This window comes from Heptranchias perlo, chromosome 28 (genome assembly GCF_035084215.1).
Source record: "Heptranchias perlo isolate sHepPer1 chromosome 28, sHepPer1.hap1, whole genome shotgun sequence".
Classification (NCBI taxonomy): Eukaryota; Metazoa; Chordata; class Chondrichthyes; order Hexanchiformes; family Hexanchidae; genus Heptranchias; species Heptranchias perlo.
In genome coordinates, this window is record NC_090352.1 from 22,067,025 (window position 1) to 22,085,119 (window position 18,095).

At 41.4% G+C, this 18,095-nt stretch overlaps 1 long non-coding RNA gene across 2 annotated transcripts in view; it reads right to left on the reverse strand.

Annotated features, from left to right (window-relative positions):
• LOC137344924 (uncharacterized) overlaps positions 1–18,095 on the reverse strand; it is a 50,401-nt gene that overhangs the window by 3,106 nt on the left and 29,200 nt on the right. For both annotated transcript variants that reach the window (XR_010968500.1, XR_010968499.1), the window contains exon 2: positions 1,450–1,535. This is a non-coding gene — a long non-coding RNA (uncharacterized lncRNA). The remainder of the gene's footprint in view (positions 1–1,449; positions 1,536–18,095) is intronic.

Below are 18,095 nucleotides of genomic sequence, written 5' to 3' on the forward strand. Positions count from 1 at the left end.
TCGCACACAGCTTTTAGACTAATTTCAGACCATGTTAGTTTTGATATTTTAATGAGCATATCTGAATCCTTGACCAAGTCATTTACATATGTAACCTGTTGATGAACTGATTCCTTAATCTGCATGCCATGTGGATGATTTACCCTCAGCAGAAGCTAGATCAAACTTATTGGGGTCGATTTTAACCGGTTTCGCCTGGTGTTAACAGGGCGCTAACAGCCTCAAAATGGGGTCGGTATCCTCACCGCCCTGGAAACCCCAACAATACAGCCAGCGCCATTTTGAAAGGGGCCTAATGCTTAAGCCAGTTTGAACACAGGTCTCAGTGCCTGCCTTTTTAACAGCAGGCAATTTGCATATGAAAATCAGGGTCCCAGGTCGCCGATTGTCATTTTAGGTTGCAAATGGTTGGAGTGTGTGCCGTGCATGCTCTGATCATTGCCACGAGTGACAGAGCTGAAGAGGCCCAGCAAAGGTAGTTTGAATTTATTTTTTGGGGGCCTGGAAGAGAAGGAGTGCACCTCCAGACCCCACAAAACGATCTGGGCCGTTGCTGCCCCCCTCCCCCACCACGATGGCATCCCCCTGGCACTTACCTTGATGGCAGCCAAGATGGCCCGTTATTAGCCAGGCTTAATTCGGCAAGCCGCATCAGGATGCCCGTTTGTCATCCCGCAGCGTGCCGGCCCAACGTAAGTGAGGCCGGTACCTCAAAATCGTAGCTGCCTCTTCGCCATGGGAACAGGCGACCGGCTAGTACTCTCTGCCAGTTGGTCATCCAAAGGTCAAAAGTGACCCAATTAACACAGGTGTAGTGGTTGATTTCCAGTTGGTTTGATCGTGAATTATACCAATTTCACCTTACTAACCATTGCATGGTTTAAGTTACTGATGTGGTAAACTTCCTTGCAGAAAAATACCATTCCTCTGGCTCAGTTGTAAAATGGCAGTTCGACAATGGCAATATAACTTCACTCACTGTAGTATCCTATAACTTATTAATGACATCCGTCTTTGCAACCTGCCTCTGGCATTCATTGTCTACACGTAGGAAAGCGTTCAGTGATTTAGTTTATAAATACATAAAGTACCTGTGGGAATTCCTCAGATTCATATTAACACTATAAATTTATAATAGATTATTTCTAACTCCAGAAGTTCCCTTGCTAGTTATAAAATTAGATTCCACAAACCCTGAAGCTAAAAGGAAAAGCACTCTGCATTTTATTTGATTCAAAAGTGCATGAGACATGAAAAACTCAATTCATGGCTTGAGGTATGCTTTGAAAACGGTGGAACCTTATTGTAAAGAAAATTTGTTTTATGAATTATTTTTAAAATTTATAAAAATGTTACAAATGTAAGATTTTAAAAATTTTAATAGATTAGGAAACCCCTCCTGAAACATCAACAGGTTTCACATATTCACAACTGAACTTAACCTCCTACCTCTATAAATACATTTCCCCATCTTCCATTCCAAGTAATCTTGTTTTATATTTGCATTCTATCAGTTGATTCATCACCACAGCAGTCTGACATAAAAAGAAGAAAATAGGAATTTCAAGTTCAGCCATAGCAAACAGTTAGTCAGAGATTCAAAACCTTTCTTCAGCTTTAAGTTAATATCTGGATATACATTAACCTCTATTTTTTATATTTCGGTTTTCAGGGCTAGCATTTTTTTTGTTCTGATAATAAAACTTCGCAGCTGTGTGATATTCAGTGATTAAAACACACATTAAATAGAGACAAATCAAACATTGCTGTCCTTGGAAAGAGTTTCCTGGAGCTGAACCAGAATGAATGCTTTTAACATATATTAAGTTAATCAGTTAAAGCCCAGATAGAAAAAAGGTTTTAAAACTAAAGGTTCTGGTTCCTGTGAGACACCTCCACTGAATTAGCACTCAGGTGGGCAGTAATTTCCTTTTACCAGGAGAATTATTCCATTTAGTTGCACAGAAAATTAATTGCGATATTGGACATTTTCACCATAACAAATAAAGTTTCAATATTCACTATGACAGAATTCACTACAAGTCTGGTCCAATCCAGTGAAATCCTTTTCATTTGGTTGAGCAGATGCTTAATCATCCATTGTGTTTAAATTTGCATGAAGAATACTAAATCTAATCTGACAGTTGAAATAACTTCAAAATGCATTGCATTAATCCCTCTATGGGCACAAACCTGTATTTCAGATTAAACATAATGCATTCAGGAAGGTATTAACCTCTACTTTCATATTTCTGTTTTCATCGCTAACATGATGGGCCGGATGTTGCTGTAAAAAATAATGGTTGTTATAAATTGGATAGCCAAGTGGTGAAGGACAGAAGAGAGCCTGGTCTTTAGTTGCTTCCAAGCCTTTATTCACAGAGATTCCCCTTACACAAACACCACACCCTAGATAAGGATACAAAAGGATATAAAAAGGATACAAACAAGAGTCCCCAATTGACACACACCACCTGAATACAATTAACAGTAACCGATATAAATCACGATACAATTAACAACGGTGAAGCTAACAGCGCTCACTGTTATTTATGTGCAAATCGAACAGTAACTTCCGGCGACCGCACATGTGCAGTTAAATGCGGAAATCGGGATGTTGCTGTCCGAGGTGCGATGCTCCTCCAAATGCTGCGCGAAAATGGCATCTCGCCAGCTGACTCAACCTTCAAATATATTGAACAGCATGAAGTTCCTGTACTTACCTCAGATACGGACTAAACTTGCCACAGAAAATTAATCAAGTCATTTCAAGTCTAAGTACCCTTTTAAAGGCGTGATAGGTCTTAATTACTACCAAACAACCTCTCTGGCATTGAAAATTAACTTTTACAAGTGTAGAGTCTCTTTCCTTCATATTTTAATTATTGTTGGACATTTAAAGAAAAAATTTTAATTTTTTTTTACTTTTCCTGTCTCTTAATTCAATCTTTCTTACCCTCTCTTCATTTCGCTTTCTGTACCTGATTTGACAATGAATTCACTATTCTAACTTATACTTCCTGGTTCTGACTCTGCGTTGTTATTAACGATTCTTCAATCTGTTTGGTTAAGAAGATACACAGTTGATTGCCCTGTTCACACAGGTCCCAGATGCCCTATAGAGGCCGCCACATCATTTGGCTGTCCCGTTGACAGTAACTTGCCGTGCAAAAGCTCATAGAAAGTCTATTGGCAAGTGTAAGTTGAACGAATGGCAAGTGCCGTTCGTTCACTGCTCACAGCAAAATCCGGCCCAAAATTTTTTGTTCTAAGAGCAAGACTTTACAGCTAGGTGACATTCTGTGACTGAAAAGCACATTAAAGGGATGTAAGTAAATATGAATCTTAGTGAAACAATGAGTGATAACAAATAAATCAGTATTTAGAGCCAACTTCACTGCCATAATGCGGTTTTTTACATATCTGACCACAGAAAGAGATAATGGCCCAGAATATGCTGGGAAAATAACAGCGAGTTTAATGCACTACTAGTGTGTAAAAAAACCCAACAATTTGTGGTGAGGAAGAGATACACCGTGAGTTGCGAATCTCCACAAATTGCTGGATGATTTAATCTCATAAAAAAACAGAGCTCGCTGACACCCTCCCCATGACTTTCAAGAAATTGCTGCATTTGCTCTGTTAAAACAAATTAAACTCGCCACAGAATGTTAGGGCTGGTATTTATTGATGTAAGGACCCTTTTAATTATGAGACTTATGTTCTTGCAATGCCACTCAACCTCGACGGCCCAAAAAGGGAACAATTGAAACTGTGGATTTTTTTTCTTACTTTTCCTTTTGGTCTCTTTTTTCTCTCTCTCTTACCATAATCTTTCTTTTCTTCTCTACTTATCTTTCTTTATCTAATTTGACTCTAATTCACCTTCTCTGACATTCCTGTTTTTATCTCTATCCTTAAATTTCATTGGTTAAGGTGATAGGCTGTTGGTCCCGTCGTTCACCAAGGTCCCAGACATCCCTTTGATCTCGCACTTCCAGCAAATTGCGATGCAAAAAAATTTGGAGCTGAAGGGAATCCATATTTTAACCCTTTAAAGTCCAAAAGACTACTTTTTATTTCTGAGAAACCACCAGGTATATTAAAAATGTTCCTCTTTTAAAGCAATATTCTCTCATGAGTAACACATCAAACTCTGAATTTATGAACACACTGATCAAAATGAAAAATGCCTTTTTGTTCCATTATCCTAAAATAAGGTCATTGTCATCTCTAAAGGATATAAAAACAGTTAAGTGGAATCACTCCCAATTCAAAAGTAACTTCCCAATATACGTGTAAACAAACGTACATACACATTTAGAGTGCCCTCAATTCGGATCCATTGTTTGCTTTTCATTCTGAATGCAAGAACTCAGAGATATCTGTAATTGATTATTTATTACACTTGGAGCACACTATAACCGTTGTGCTCCCACAGTCTTATTCACCTTCTGTCACACAATGCACATATACAACTTGATCCACATACACCTGATGTGTAGGTACAAACATATGAAAAGAGGCTGAGAAAAGCCTAACAATGCTTACCCTATCCATTGTGCCCTACCCACCCCATTCACCTCCTGGAGGAAGTAAAAAAAAAAGAGAAAAAATACCTGCGACCAGTTTCAGGAATGACGACAACAACTTGCATTTACATAGCACCTATACCATCGAAAAATGTCCCAAGGCCCTTCAGTGAGGTGTTAACAGACAAAAATGGATGCCGAACCAAAGGAGGTGTTAGGAGGCTGACCATAAGCTTCATCAAAGAGGTGAGTTTTAAGGAAACTCTGAAAGGAAGAGTGGTGGAAGGGTTTAAGAGAGGGATTTCCAGAGCATGGGTCCTAGATGGCTGAAGGCACGGCCGCTAATGGTAGGGTGAAAGAAGGAGGATGCATAAATGGCCAGTCAGAGAAACAAAGAGCTCAGGGGAGGGAGTTGTAGGGCTAGAGGAGGTTACAGAAGTGAAAGGAGTGAGGCCATGAAAGGATTTAAACACAAAGATGAGAATTTTAAATTGGAAACATTGGAGGACCGGGAGACAAAGTAGGTCGGCAAGGCCAGGGATGATACGTTTCCCAGAACGACTCTGTAAAATTCCTCATTCCCAAAGGCAATCATGCAAGCTCCAGGGAACCATGGTTGCCCATGACACATCACTAGATGTATTTAACTAAGCATCCCTCCCCAATATAGAATGAAAAGTCCATTTAGCCCCTTCCAGCAGACCATGAATAACATGCAATGTCATGGACTTTCCTCAACTTTCTTAATCGCGGAGGGAAATGAAGAACCAGGAATGAAATTTTCAAGAACTTAAAACTCTGAAGTTACATCCTGAAGCTAAAATGCCAGAAAATCAAGTGACACTACAACCTACATAATTCAACTCTGACAGTCTCAACAGGATTGGCACTACAGTGTTAATTCACCATTGATGTGCAAAATAAACCTGAAGCAAAGCCAATCTAAAATCTAACTAAAATAAAGATGAGTTACAATAAGTTTGCAAACTGATTTGGCTGAGAAACAGTTTAAATGGTCAGTTCCCTAACACTTTGTATAGAGAAATTGTGATTTCACGTATAAAACAGACAAGTCATTCACCCCATCTAGTTGATTCGTACGAAAAGAAAAACCCTAGAGTCCCTCCAACACAGCATTCGATTGGCTCTTGGAAGAAATTCATCAGTGGCAAAATTCACCCTTCATCAATGCCCAATACAAATGGGCAGAATGTGCGCCTTGCACGCTCCACCTAGTTGTACCAGCCGGTGAGGAGGAAGAGATCCTAATAAGCGATGTGAAAATTATTTTTGTGGGGCCACTAGGCGTGCTCCTCCAGGATCCCCAAGAATAATGAAGAATAAGAACATAAGAAATAGGAACAGGAATAGGCCACACAGCCCTTTGAGACTGCTCTGCCATTCAATGAGATCATGGCTGATCTTCTACCTCAACTCCACTTTCCAGCCCTATCCCTATATCCCTTGATTCCCTTAGGGTCCATATATTGATCAATCTCAGTCTTGAATATACTCCACGACTGAGCGTCCACAGTCCTCTGGGGTAGAGAGTTCCAAAGATTCACAACCTACTGAGTGAAGAAATTTTTCCTCATCTCGGTCCTAAATGGCCGACCCCTTATCTTGAGACTATGACCCCTAGATCTAGACTCTCCAGGCAGGAGAAACAGCCTCTCAGCATCTACCATGTCAAGCCCTCTAAGAATTTTATATGTTTCAATGAGATCAATAATGTGGGCTGCTGTGACCCTGTGCTCCCCCTCAAGTGATCAGTTCCCGTCCCACCAAACCTACTTTCCTGCTGTCTGGGTCGGCCTCCAGGCTGCCCTATATTGCGCCACCTGGAGCCGGAGAGCTGTAGTGGAATGCCCGTTTGGCGCCCCATCTCGTCGGCGGCATGGTAGAGGCCTGATCACAACCCCATTTTGGGTGGAAGTCAAATTTCTCCCGCTATCTGTCACCTTGGCTCAGCCGGTAGAAGTCTCATCTCTGAGCCAGAAGGTTGCGGGTTCAAGCTCCCCTCAAGAACTCAAGCAAATAATCTAGCCTAACACTTCAGTGCAGTACACTGAGGGAGTGCTGCATTGCCAGAGGTGCTGTTTTTTGGAGAAAATGTGAAATCTGGGCCTCATATTCCTGCTCAGGTGGAAATAAAAAAGGTCCCATTGTCACATTCAAAGAAGAGTAGAGAGTTCTTCTAATGCCCTGGTCAACATTCTTCCCACAACCAACATTATCCTAAAACAGAATATCTATAATAAAAGTAATCCATTGATTGCACTTCAATCCATTTTGAGGACATGATAAGGCACTGTATAAAGTATTTCTTTCTAATGGCTTAAAGAGGCTCTTTAAAAACATTTTTTAAAATTATTTTTTTTTAAAAAATTGTCTTTTTTTAAAATTGGTCATTTTTGTAATAATTTTATGTGAAAGCAAAATAATGATGCATTTGAAAGTTATTGCAGTTTTGTGTGTGTTTACAACCAAATTAAGCCAACTTTCAAGTAGACAGTACCCCTTTAAAAATGAGTCTGCCAAAGATATTTGAATTTCACTTTTTCTGCATTTAATACCACGTGGTTGAATATTTGAATTTCACAGGTAAGATTAGCTGTAAATTTATATAACTAGGAGTGGAACAAGCCATGTTAGTTGTCATGGTTACTGGGCCACTTGAGCCTGCAGGGTGTCAGCTGCAACATTCGTTATATTCACAGTTCCCTTTCAGTATCTGGGTTTCTGTTCCTCATGAGACTACCTCTTTAACTGAGACCTCTGACTGCTAGTGGCAATGAGGCACATCTTCAATTCACAAATTCCAGCACTAGCTTTCTGGCTCAGAGCTCATTGAACATTTTGGTTCCAGAGCAACACAGCAATATTCCCAACCCAGTTCGTGAACTTTAAGCAAAGTCAAATTGCTGCTTCTTCAGCAGTGATTCACAAGAAGCTAAAATTCCAGCTACCAGTTGCGAGTAATCATAATTGAGAATGCAGCCCAAGGTAAGTGAAACTCTGATGAAGGGTCATCGAGCTGAAAGGTTAACTCTGTTTCTCTCTGCACAGATGCTGCCTGACCTGTTGAGTGCTTCCAGCATTTTCTGTTTCTATTTCAGATTTCCAGCATTCATAGTGTTTTGCTTTTGTTTAAGTAAACCAAGCCAACTGTAATAGTGATTTTTACATGGCCTGCTAGTTAACATATTGGCCATCTTGCTTGGAAATTACACAAGAGTAGAATATCATGTATAATAATTTAGTTTAGGATTTTTTATAGTTTATGATTCTAGCCGTCCAAAAGAATACTGTCTTTGTCCAGACTTAAAAACACTCTCACAAACAGTGAAACATATTAATGTGACACAAGATAGGATTCTGATAGGTATAAGCACATTGCTTACTGGTTCATTTTAGCCAAGGCCCAATTACTCGTAGCTTAGTCACTGCCAGTATTGTACAGCAATTCTTGCTTATACAGATAACTCTGCAGTTTGTTGTGACTTACTGCATTTAACATGATTCCAATCATGTTTCTCTTCTTTAATCCTTTAAGGAATGAGAAGGCTTTACATTTCTGAAAGGAATTTCCAATCACCTTTGTTTTTCACTAATCAGTGCTTCCTAATTTACCTCATTTCTTTTACTCTCTTCAACTTTGGTGGTGTCCTGCACTACGGGGCTTAGCTCTTCATCTTGGTATCTCAAAGTAAAAATAAAATCTCTAAATTGAGAATTTGAACTGTGCAGTAATCTCTACCACTGAGTACATAGCAAGTACATTACCACAGTAAAAACACTTGTAGTGTGTACCACAATGATGACAGTAAAATCAGTCTGTTCACACAGAAAACCTCTGAAGTTGGAGACCCTGGGAGGGGGGAGTAGTGAAAAAAGAACAAAATAAAATGTAACATCATGATAACGCAGTGGGAATGTATCACAAATGTCAAGTTCACATGCAGGCAGTGAGGATTTTGTTATACTGTATCTGATAAGCTTATATTTTCAGCCTTATAGATATAAACTATTCCCATTTAGGAAAATGCTTGAGGAAAATGTTAACCTGGTTGTAGTAGATGCTTGAATCTGTACATTTTAATGAGATCTTACTGACATCCCTAGTAACGTTGTATTAATAGTTCCAATTGATTACATGATAAAACATGGACACTGATAATTCAAATAGAATATGGATGATACTGGTGTTAACTAGAATTTAAGTGAATTTGGAATCAAACCAGATGGCAGGGTTTTGCTCTATATCTACTCATTAAATACTCAGGATGGTAGAATATTGACAGCACGTAGAAAATGGACTGTGAAGTCAGGGTTGTGCCCCATATAGAGGAAGCAAAGCAGCAGAGAGGGAGATAGCAAATCCAAGTCGAGGAGGAAAAGCTGTATCAGTGATAGGAAACTAGGAACATCTAGGGCTGGGATGTGAAGAAGCAAGGGAAAAAAAATCCAGACCTGAAAAAAAAAGTGATACAGCTGAGGATGAAGCATAATTCTGCGAGGGAAGAGATGCAGAGGCATAGGTCAGTTAGAATGTGGGTGCCAGCATCTCTGTATGTCTAAGAAGGGTGGTTGTAGGTTGCCGGTGTGACAGGTCATGGGTCATCTCCAAAATCAATTTCTCTTCAGAACAAATGAAGATTTTTGACTCATGTGGAAAGAAAAGTAACATTTAATATAGTTTATAAATTGTATAAATTATTCCAATTCAAATCTTCATGAGCAATTCAGTTGTGCTTTGGAGCTGTAATCTTCATCCTTTATATTTGTTAAAAGCACAAATAAATCTTGAAGCAAATAGAACCCTATATGACAAATTCTGAAGAAAAATTAATCAGAATCAGTTTGATTTCTATTGTTAAGAGGGGCGGTGCAAGATCACTGTTGCAGTCCTGAAAGGATTAAATCAATGCAGTAACTGAATGGTCAATTTATGTCACCCCTATGTTTATATTTAATCAGATGCATCGTAAGAAACGATAAGGTGAAAGCAAGATTTGTAAAAGTTTCTTTATCTGAATCGTCAAATGCTTATGCAGTTTGTACCACAGATGGCAAATTGCATAATAAGCTCCTTTGCTCCATGCGAAAGGCTTGTGCAACATTCATAATTGCACAATAACTCACCATTACACAATGCATTTACCAGAGGAAAACATTTAAAAAGTTTGGGGGCAGATCTTATTCCTGTGCCTGACATTTCTATAGCACACCATTATGTATTTCAATCACAGTATTATTTTAGTAACCACTCTTTAGAAAGGAATGTGCTATGGGTTGTATTCAACTTAGTCATTGTTTCAGCATCCAATCACAAAACGGCTGACACAGTTGTTTCAGAGGCTGTGGCTTTTAACTAGTTTTATAACTGCCTGTAATCTCTATTCATTTTTAGATGATCTTAACTAAATGATGGGAAGGTTGAACAATTAACTACATGAGCAGGAAAATGGCAGACAATTCAATTTGAGATTCAACAAATGATAAACTCTGCTGCTTCCAGGTTTAGCAGTCTGCACTCTGGCACCACTTGACTTTAAAACTATTGTATTCAAAATTCAATCTACACAACAGAGTTGGAATATGCTATAACATTAAGTAGAATCCCTGTAAATGGCATTGCCTTTCATAAAAACATGTATGGCATGCAGTTCTTCCCTTGTTTACCAGCACAGAGTAAAGGTGATACCTATCATTGTGTTACTTGTGTGCAAGTATCATCATAGTGCAAATAACGATGAGCTCTCCTGACTCATCTCTCTCTCAAAACACAGTGGTCGATTTTGATGTGCAGTGTAGATCGAGCGGATCACGGTTGAGCCGTCAGCTCCGCCCGCCTGGTGACTTTGGCAGGGGTCCCAATCTATTTTAATGGTTGGGCCCCATTTAAATGTAATCAGCGATCTGCCAGTTATAGGCAGCTCCTGATTGGGAAGGTGGGAAATCCGGAATGGCTGCCATTACTTAAAGGCAGCCTGCACTTTTCAATGTTGGTTAGTGCAATTAAGTGTTTGAATCTGCTGACAAAATGGCTTTGTTCAGGGTCCCCAAATTTTCTAATGGCACCTTGGAGGTCGCCGTAGAGCAAGTCAGCAGTAGGAAGGAGGGATCTTTCCCTCTGTTGGGTCCGTGGTGCCCAGACAAATTTCCCAACAATGGTGGCAGAGCACATAAATGCCACCGGCATTGTACCCAGGACCTGGTAGCAGTGCAGAAAGAAATTTAATAACCTCACCGGGATTGGCAAGGTAAGACTCCCCTTCACATCTCTCATTCTCTGCACAGTTCTGCAGCACCCTACTTTAGCCTCAGCACTAGTAATCCTTCCCTACCCTGCTTCCCATGACTCTTGTCCAATTACAACAAACACTTCACTGAGCCGTTTTCTGTTTGCACGTGCACACTCAGGATCCGCTATTGTTCTCACAACTATGCCCCCCCCTTCCCTCCACTGGTTGCTTCTTCCTGTCATCATGCATACTATGCAAAGCTGCCACACACATCTTCAAAACCCTTCAACAGGACATACACTAACCCACTTCCATTCTTCTTGCAGGAGAAGCTTGCAAACAATAGAAGGGAGTGCAAGAACATGAGGAGGTCCTGCCTTGGTGCACATGCTTACACCTATGGAGGAGGCCACCATCAATATGAGAGAGGAGAGAAGAGAGAAAAGAGAGAAGGGAGAGAGAAGAGTAGAAAGTAGAGAGAGGAGGGAAGAAAGAGAGAGAGGGAACAGTGGATTGGAGATTGCGAGACTGAAGGCCATGCACAGCAGGGGGTTTGGGTATCTTTCCATCCTTCGGTCTTCCTTCTTAGCTCTCACACTTACCATGACAACCTGGTGGCGTTGTACTGCTACTCATCTGTTACTGACCCTTGTCATTGCTTGCTAACCCTTGTCCCTCTCCCCTCTTTCTAGGTCAATCAGATATCTCAGGCCTTGGTGCAGCACAGGCTGAGATGGAGTACCGTACCAAAGATGCACCGTCACTTGCTGTTACCCTTCCAAGCACCAGCACTGAAATCAATGCCCTGCATGCTATAGTGAGAGAGCTGAGCCACAGCCTGATAGCAGGGATTGTCCTGCCAATGGAATCTCTCAGGATGAAAGCACGTCTGGACCCTCACGACTCCCTCAACCAGTACCCACACACGTGCCAGAAAACAGGCTGAGCCAGACTGCTCGGCAGCTGTCAAGTTGCTGCAGTTTGCAACTGTGTCATCTCAGGCCCCAGCTCCTAGAGGCTGCAGACTACAAGCATCTTGGAAGTCCTTGACTGAGCAACAGCAGCCTTCCACCTCCCATGTTGCAGCCACTGGAGGATCACCTCATAGGAGCACTAGGCTAAGTAAGACAGTACTTAAAATAGTATTTATGTCTGTGTATTGATGAATCTGTGGTTTGGGAAAGATGGAATGTGGTGACAGGACTGTTGTTCTGTGGATGGATGATGGGATTATGAAGAGGTGTCCCTTATTAGCTGGGATGAATGCCTTGTAGCTGGCAAAGGGTGGACCTTTGCCTGCTTGATCACCATGTTGCCCTTCGTGCACCTTCCTCTTTGTCCTCCAGAGAATCCATACAATATGAAGAACCCCACCATGATCCTTGAAACCCTGGCTGAACTATTCTGTAGCCCTTTTCCCAATCAATCCAAGCACCTGAAGTGTGCTTTCAGAATGTTGGCCGCTCATTATACACCCCAAAGAAAAATTAGGCTGTGTGTATAACAGATGGCCAATCCAATATCACCCTTTTCACACCATTGCTGTAAATTCAAATTAACCCCAATAACTCGGTGTCTTTCTTGCAGTGGCAAACATCATCTAAGGAATTAATCAAACCAAATTTTGTCCCGTAAGCAAGTAATTAATATAAACTGAGGCTGGCCTTCCTTTGAAGCTAGCACTTATATACCAACAGGACCTGTGTACTTATCTCTATTTACAAACTAATCAAACCAAAAGGACAAAAAGAAATCTTTGGTAGTTAACAGAAAGCAGTTTAAATTAGTCATATAGATGCAATGCTTCCAGACACAATGGAGTGTATTCATTCAAAGCACATACACAACTCTCTCAAACAAAGGCAGAATAAGCTCCTTCCAGATAGCAGTAACAGAAATTGGTTTAAATTTGCCTACTTTGGCACAGCTAAAATCCCACATAAAATGATATAAGGGTGAATTTTATGAGTCCAGACTGCTGGCTGGCAGTGCCTATCAGAAATTCAGTTTGCACTGTTCATGATGTTCCGACCATTTAATAATGTGAGCCCAAATTTGCAAAATGCCCTGGCAGCAGGAAAGTCTCCCCATCAGTAACATGGATCACACAATTAATCCATAATATTTGAACTTTATTTGAAACAGGATGAATCTCAGGTCCACTGCAGTTTCATTGCTACAGGTAAGTTACTGCATCTGGTTAAAAGGTGAGGAAACTGAGACAATAGAAAGTTTCATTACAAAAGGAAGTTTTGCTATGTTGGGTTCACTAAGACTGTTCATTGGGTTCACAATATGACTGTTCATTGTCATTGGATTTTGTTTAAACATATACTAAATGTTGTTTCCCAGTAATCAGCTGTTGGTTTTCACTCATTAACTTCAATGGGGACATTATCATGCAACTAGACTTCCCTAGCCAAAGTCTACCACTAACACCCACTGCCAGCATGAAAAGAGACCAAAAAGAAACCAAACTGCACCCCTCAACAGTCAGATTTTTTTTTAAAAGGGCTACATGACAGTGATCATAAAACAGTAATCTCAAAACTCAGCAAAAGCTACAGACTGCTTCATTCTTGAGATTTACAATTGTAAAGAATCTTACAACACCAGGTTATAGTCCAACAATTTTATTTGAAAATCACAAGCTTTCGGAGGCTTTCTCCTTCGTCAGGTGAATGTGACCTGACAAAGGAGAAAGCCTCCGAAAGCTTGTGATTTTCAAATAAAATTGTTGGACTATAACCTGGTGTTGTAAGATTCTTTACATTTGTCAACCCCAGTCCATCACCGGCATCTCCACATCATGGCTACCATCGAGATTTACAATGTCAGTGTCAGTGTCTGCTTGGTTCAGTTGGTAGCACTCTCACCTCTGATCAGAAGTTTGAGAGCTCATGGCCCACTCCACAGATTTAGCAATTTACAATAGCAGTTCAATGCAGTTCTGAGGGAATGCCACATAGTCAGAGGTGCTGCCTTTCCGATGAGATATTACATTGAGGTCCTGTCTGCCTGTTAAGCACCTTGGGATGTTTTACTACGATAAAGGTGATATATAAATGCAAGTTGTTGCAGTACTTCAGGTGGATGTTAACACCATGGCACTATTTAAGAGAGCAGGGATTCTGCTGGCCAGCATTCAAAAAGGATTAACTGGCCATTTACTACAGTACTGTTTGTAGGACCTTCCTGTGCACAAAATGACTGCTACATGACAACAGTGACTGCACTTCAAAGCAATTCATTGCATGTGAAGTGCTTTGGGACATTTCTGAGAGACATGGTAAGATGCTTTATAAATACAAGTTCCTAGATGAGATTACTGCTTTATAATCATTCCCATGCAACTTATTCTTTCTATGAAGGGTCATAAAAACTATTTAAAGACCAGTATAGCTTTACAATTACACTCACAGTCCTTTGGGAATAATGGATACCTCTGACTGATTACAAAGCAATACTCTAATTGAAAGGTTCATACCATGTCTTAAACCATGGAACTAATGCCTGAGCTGTTTATAGCAATCAGCTGCATACTAAGATTAGTTTATAATCTTAGAATTACTCCCTGCTACAGTATATTATTCTGCTTAAATTTTACACTGGGGGAGAGTAAACTGGTTTTGTTCATGCTAGAAGCTGCTGTGCAGTACACAGATTTAGTGCTTCCATGTCATTAAAACAAGCATGTGTTCAGATATGTGACATGGTTTCTGCAAGTCTTGACAAATAATCTGCAGTTAATTTCCAGGAATTATGCATTCAGTATTGATATTACACTATGGTTCTAATAATGGGAGTCCTCTGGATTCAAGATCTGTTTCAAATGGCTGACATGAGATTGTAGGTCAAGCAGCGTCTGTGGGGAGAGGAAGATAGGGTTAATGTTTCGGGTCTATGACCCTGCCGAGCGTTTCCAGCATTTTCTGTATTTATTTCAGATTTCCAGCATCTGCAGTACTTTTGACACCAGATTGTATTTTGCACCAGGCAGTACATCTCCAGCTGCCTCAAATGCACTGTCAGGCATTTTATCTTTCTGTTCATTCCAACTTTATCTATATTTTTCCTTTAAACCTACTGGAGACCGTTTATTCTTGGTTTCTTTTATTTAATAATCTGCCCAAAATGCCTCAATCACACAATGTCCCACGGATCTCTGTAGTTGTTTACATTTAGTAGCAATAAATAGGATCTCAGCCACAGCTTTTCACATTACAAAGTATCTCAACAGATTATGTTCTGTAAAGTTATGTTTAGAAACTGTGAAGAGGGATAAGAAGCATAGACATCTACAATGAAGGCACTTGCTTTGAATCTCAGTGGTTTACATCTTAAGTGACAACTAAGACTGACACTGGAATGAAATGATTAGATTTCTCACTATTTAGTTTGGTGAGATATCCTTGCACCTCAGAAACGAAAGAACAAACACCAATCCAGTGAAAAATGCTATTCGATTATGTGTCTTAGAGTGCACTTCATACTTCACTGATGTAAACTATGCTGTCACTGAATTCAGTGAAAATACAGACACAGCAGTGAAATATGCACAATGCACTACCATCAATTTTCCTAATCCATATCAACCATTATGCAAATAGGATTCAAAACCAAAATACTGCAGATGCTAGAATTCTGAAATAGAATCAGAAAATGCTGGAAAAGCTCAGTAAGTGAGGCAGAATCTGTGGGGAAAGAAACAGAGTTAACGTTTCAGGTCGAAGACCTTTCGTCAGAACTGGAAGATGTTAAAGGTTTTAAGCAAGTACAGAGCCAGGGAAAGGTTGGGGGGTGGGGGGGTGGGGGAGGAAAGAACAAAAGGGAAGGTCTGTGATAGGGTAGAGGGCAAGAGTGATTAAATGACAAAACGGATGATGGTGCAAGGCAAGGGGAATGAAACAAAAGGTTAAGAAACAAAAGATTGGTCTAGAGTAGCTGTGAATAGCAACAGCAGAACTATTACCAGCACCTGCTGTCTGAAAAAATAGTAAGAACGGGATATGACGCTCGACTCATCGATCGACAGTTCCGACGGGCCACAGCGAAAAATCGCACAGACCGCCTCAGAAGACTAACACGGGACGCAACCAACAGAGTACCCTTCGTCGTCCAGTACTTGCCCGGAGCGGAGAAACTATGCCATGTTCTCCGCAGCCTTCAACATGTCATCAATGACGACGAACACCTCGCTATGGCCATCCCCACACCTCCACTACTCGCCTTTAAACAGCCACCCAACCTCAAACAGACCATCGTTCGCAGCAAATTACCCAGATTTCAGGAGAACACCTTCCACGACACCACACAACCCTGCCACGGTAACCTCTGCAAGGCATGCCAGATCATCGACACAGATACCACCATCACACGAGAGGACACCACCCACCAGGTACATGGTTCATACTCCTGTGACTCGGCCAACGTTGTCTACCTCATACGTTGCAGGAAAGGATGCCCCAGAGCATGGTACATTGGCGAGACCATGCAGACACTGTGACAACGGATGAACAGACACCGCACAACAATCGCCAGACAGGAGGGTTCCCTCCCAGTCGGGGAACACTTCAGCAGTCAAGGACATTCAGCCACGGACCTTCGGGTAAGCGTACTCCAAGGCGGCCTTCGAGACACACGACAATGCAAAATCGTCGAGCAGAAATTGATAGCCAAGTTCCGCACCCATGAGGACGGCCTCAACCGGGATCTTGGGTTCATGTCACGCTACACGTAACCCCACCAGCGAACAAAAGTTATCTGTTTTTAATATAACGGGTCATTTGCTGTCTTTCTCTTCCTTCCGGATGTTTCTATGTTTCTACCTCTCTCTCTCTCTCTCTCTCTGTTTGTTTGTTTTTTTTTGGTTGTTTGTATATTCAGTGGTACTGTAGGTAACACCTCTCTGTCTGAACACTTTGATTGCCTTGGCAACGGGCAGTTGGAAAGATTATCTGTAATCACCAGGTATTGTTCTGTGATTTATAAATGCGAAAGGTTCGAGGAGTTCTTGACATTCACCTGAGGAAGGAGGAAGCCTCCGAAAGCTTGTGATTTTCAAATAAAATTGTTGGACTATAACTTGGTGTTGTAAAATTGTTTACAATTGAAAAAATGGGATCAGTGGTTATGATCGGAAATTATTGAAATCAGTGTCGAGTCCGGAAGGTTGTAAAGTGCCTAATTGAAAGATGAGGTGCTGTTCCTCGGGATTACATTGAGCTTCATTTTAACAGTGTAAGAGGCCAAGGACAGAGAGGTCAGAGAGGGAATGAGACGGGGAATTAAAATGGCAAGCGACCGGCAGGTCAGGGTCACACTTGCGGTCAGAGCGAAGATGTTCAGCAAAGCGATCACCCAATTTGCGTTTGGTCTCCTCAATGTAGAGGAGACCGCATTGTGTGCAGCGAATACAGTATACTAAATTGAAAGAAGTACAAGTAAGCCGCTGTTTCACCTGGAGGGAGTGTTTGGGGCCCTGGACGGTGGGAAGGGAGGAGGTGAAGGGGTAGTTATTGCATCTCCTGCGCTCGCACGGGATGGTGCCATGGGGAGGACAGCGGGTGTTGGGGGTGATGGAGGAGTGGACCAGGGTGTTGCGGAGGGAGCAGTCCCTTCGGAATGCTGAAAAGGGGAGGGGAGGGGAAGATGTGTTTGGTGGTGGGATCATGCTGGACGTGGCGGAAATGGCAGAGGATAATACGTTGAATGTGGAGGCTGGTGGGGTGGAAGGTGAGGTCAAGGGGGACCCTATAATGGTCTGGGAGGGAAGGGAAGGGAAGGGTAAGGGCAGAAGTGCGGGAAATAGGACGGACACGGTCAAGGGCCCTGTCAACTACAGTGGAGGGGAATCTTCAGTTGAGGAAAACAGTATATTGTATTTGCTGCTCACAATGCGGTCTCCTCTACATTGGGGAGATCAAACGCAGATTGGGTAATCGCTTTGCTGAACACCTCCGCTCTGTCTGCAAGCGTGACCCTGACCTGCCGGTCATTTGCCATTTTAATTCCCTGTCCGACTCCCAGTCAGACCTCTCTGTCCTCGGCCTCTTACACTGTTCCACAATGAAGCTTAAAGTAAGCTCGAGGAACAGCATCTAATCTTTCATTTAGCCACTTTACAACCTACCGGACTCAACATTGATTTCAATAACTTCAGATCATAACCACTGCTCCCATTTTCTCAGACAGCAAGTGCTGGTAATGGTTCTGTTGTTGCCATTCACAGCTACTCTATTTCAATCTTTTGTTTCTTAATATGTCCCATTACCACCCTCCTTACTTTGCACCATCATCCATTTTGTCATTTAAT